Raw genomic sequence first — 3630 nt, forward strand, 5'->3', positions numbered from 1 at the left:
ACGGGGGAGGGGCAGAGAGAGAGGGAGACACAGAATCGGAAACAGGCTCCAGGCTCTGAGCCATCAGCCCAGAGCCCGACGCGGGGCTCGAACTCACGGACCACGAGATCGTGACCTGGCTGAAGTCGGACGCTTAACCGACTGCGCCACCCAGGCGCCCCAAAACATACCTTTACCACATGATCCAGCATTCACACTCCTTGGTATTTACGCCAAGGAATTGAAACTATGTCCACACAAAAACCTGCACACAGATGTCTCTAGTAACATTATTCATAGTTGTCGAGACTTGGAAGCAACCAAGATGTCCAATAGGTGAACGGATAAATAAACTGGTGCATCCAAACTGCATGAGCTGTCCAGCCATAGAAAGGACATGGAGAAAGCTTACCTTACATGCACATTACCATACGTAGGAAGCCAATCTGAAAGGAGCGTGCAGGAAACATGCTGAGACAAAGTAACGCCTGTAACGATAAAAGAGGAAGCAAGACTGGGCAGGATAATGGTGCTGGCTCAGGCTCTGCAGGCAGAAAGGGCAAATCCATATGGAAAACGTTATCTCTTGTGAGAATAAACCACTGGCCCTTTCAGGATGAAAAGGGCTCCAATGGAATCAACTTGCCACCAAGTACCTGATGGGTTTCTTCAAGGGATCGTGCCACATTGGGGCTCAGCCTTTGTCTGTTGCCAGCAGGATGGATGTACAGAAGTGGCAGTGGCTAGATTGGCCTTGGTAAGTGAGAACCTGTGCTGGGGGCCCCACGAGTAGGTTCCGTCTCTACAACTATGGTGACTGCATTCAGACGCCCACTGTGGCAGTTCTGGGGTAGTTGATGGTGAAGCCTAGCCAAAGTTAACTGACCACCTCATCTTGTCTACCAAATGGTTCAGTGACTCTTCCATGGTGGTTGTTTTCTGGTGGGCATTAACATGGGATAAACAGATCTTCATACTCCCCAACCACCCCCATGCGGCCATTCACATGCCTCCAAACCTGTCTTATCTCTGCATCTCTAGTCTTTTTCCTTCCAAGTCCCTGAAGTGGCTTAACCAGGCCATTCACCACTGTCTATGAGTTCATACATTTCTCAGTTCAGGTCACTTCTCTACAGAGTGAATAACCAGGTATGCTGCTCAAAGCTCTGCCCTTTCATGGATCTCTCCTTTGCACATTCTTTTAAAGCCACCCCTATGTGGCTTTAATGCAGCCACCATCCATCCACGTTTGGTTTGTATACACATGACAAGCCAACCCATCTATAAGCTAAGCTTAGGGTTTTCTTTTTTCTTCCCCTTTTCAGTTGGTTGTACAGAACCCTCCACAAGGCCACAGGTGTAAGCTGAGAGAGGTATAACCAAGCTGGTGACATGGGACTCTAGCCTAAATGCTCTTGCAGCTCATTGGTGCCCTCTGATTCCTCAGGCTCGGTCCTGATGGGCCATTTTCATCTTACCATGGACTGCTGCAGGGGCCACCTGACTTTATGGCTAGTTGGGTGTGTCAGTTTCCTAGAGCCTCCATAACAAAATACCACAGACTAGGTGGCTGAAACAAGAGAAATTTATTTTCTCCTAGCTCTGGAGGCTGGATGTCTGACATCAAGTTGTTGGCAGGCTTGGTTTCTTCTGGAGCCTCTCTCCTTGGCTTATTGATGGCGACCTTCTCCCTGTCTTCACGTGGTCATCTCTCTGTGCATGCTCATGTCTGTGTCTAAATTCACACTTCTTACAGGGACATTGCTCACATTGGATTACCGCCCCCACCCCCAAGACCTCATTTTAATTTAATTCTCTCTTCGAAACCCTTATTTCCAAATGCAGACACATTCTGAGGTATTAGAGGTTGGGACTTCAACATATGAATTTGGGGAGGGAGGCTCAATTCAGCTCACAATAGTGAGTCCAATAGAACCTGGCACATTATGGACAGTCCTGAAATGTGGTCACTTGATGTCCTCTAGTCAAGCATTCTGTCTCTTCCAGGGCCCAGTAAACTGCCAGGAGCTGTTTTCTAAAACCCTAAAATTCTCAGGGCACCTGGGTGGCTCCATTGGTAAAGTGTCTGACTCTTGATATTGGCTCAGGTCATGATCTCATGGTTCACGGGATCAAGCCCCGCATCAGGCTCTGTGCTGATAGCACAAAGCCTGCTTGGGATTCTCTCTCTCTCTCTCTCTCTCTCTCTCTCTCTCTCTCTCTCTGCCCCTCCCCAGCTCATGCTCTCATTCTCTCTAAATAAATTAATAAATAAATAAATAAAATCAAAATTCTCCACTGTAATTGGGAAGTTTCTCCCCCAGAACCCCAGGTACTTGCACTGTGATTCCCCCACTGGGGCTCACCATAACATCTCTGCTGTGACTCTTTCTACGACCGACATCTCCAATGCCACAGGGCCCACCAGAGCACATGGCCCGAGTGACGGGGAGTTGTTCCCCAGCTTGGACCTGCTGCACACAGCCCTTTCCCTTCTCCAGAGAGCCTTTGTGTCACTCTGTTTATGGGCGGAAGCATCATCCCTAAGTGTGGAATGTGTGGCCTCCAGAATCCAAAGAGGCTACCAGGCACTGTGCTTCCCTTGTGGAAGGGGGTGCAAGAGGCAGCAGTTTGATTTCGTCACTGCTCTTCTAAGAATTTCCTGAAATGGCAAGTCCTGAATCTTCATAGGGTTTATCTTCCACCCTCTAGGCTGCACGTGAATTAGCAACGCCACCAGTGTGCTACGTGCTCCTGCTAATTCTGCCTGATCAGCAGGACGCCATCAGTTTAATAGATGCATGTGACATTCCACAGGACGGTCAGAAGGTCCAAGTCTCTTCAGAGAGCGGAACCAGTAACAGAGCCCCGAGGCAAAACTCTAAATGCACCTGGTTTCTGATATTCTTTTTTGATTGAGATAGAAAAAAACATATTCACCGGATCAATGGCTGGATACCATGTTCCAGGGACCGTAGAATCTGTTCTAGCAAAAGAGATGCCACATGGGCCCAGCAGCTGCTGTGGGAGCCACTACTTGACTGAGCTGTCAGTTGTCCACAGCCATTTTTTCCAGAATCCACCCAGACTGGTGAATTCAATGGAGAATTGATGGGGACCCAGCCCGGTTTCCTGAAATCCTTCAGGGTGACACTCACCTTCACGGTCTCCTCCAAGTTGCGATTTTGTTTTTGATCTGCTGTCTCTGCGAGAGAAGGAGTTCGAGCTGTTTGGAAAAACCTGGGACCCTGACACTTGGGAAGGGAATATCTGGGTGGATACCCATAAAGATTTCGACTCTTCTTTTAACTATTAAGTTTTGAGTTTGGTTTCAGGCCTTTTCTGTTCTCCTGGTTTAAGAACTAAGGCCCTCACGCTAAGTTGTCAGTGTTGGTTAACTGCCCTCAGCTTTTCATTACGCTCTGTGGGGCATCCATATGACTCACTAACAACCAATACATTCCATTGTCCTCATATGACTTGTTCCCTGAACTTCGCAAATGCCTGAATTATTGCGAGTTTTAGCATTTGGGTTGCCACCTTGTGCGAGGGACGCTCTGTGACCCATGCCCCACTCAGGGTGGTATTGTCTTGACCGGCCAGGCAGACAGTGCGGTGATCTGTTCCCAAACCTAACCTCCCACCTGCTTG

At 48.5% G+C, this 3630-nt stretch overlaps 1 long non-coding RNA gene across 2 annotated transcripts in view; it reads left to right on the plus strand.

Annotated features, from left to right (window-relative positions):
* Positions 1-3295, plus strand: part of LOC121037799 (uncharacterized) — a 5703-nt gene extending 2408 nt beyond the window's left edge. The window contains exons 1-2 of one of the 2 annotated variants that reach the window (XR_005793988.1): positions 544-736; positions 2692-3295. This is a non-coding gene — a long non-coding RNA (uncharacterized LOC121037799). Of the gene's footprint in view, positions 1-543; positions 737-2691 lie in introns of those variants that run through there. The other variant, XR_005793989.1, reaches the window with a different exon arrangement.
* The last annotated feature ends 335 nt before the right edge of the window (positions 3296-3630 follow it).

This window comes from Herpailurus yagouaroundi, unplaced genomic scaffold (assembly GCF_014898765.1).
Source record: "Herpailurus yagouaroundi ecotype Mexico unplaced genomic scaffold, PumYag 164, whole genome shotgun sequence".
Lineage (NCBI taxonomy): Eukaryota > Metazoa > Chordata > Mammalia > Carnivora > Felidae > Herpailurus > Herpailurus yagouaroundi.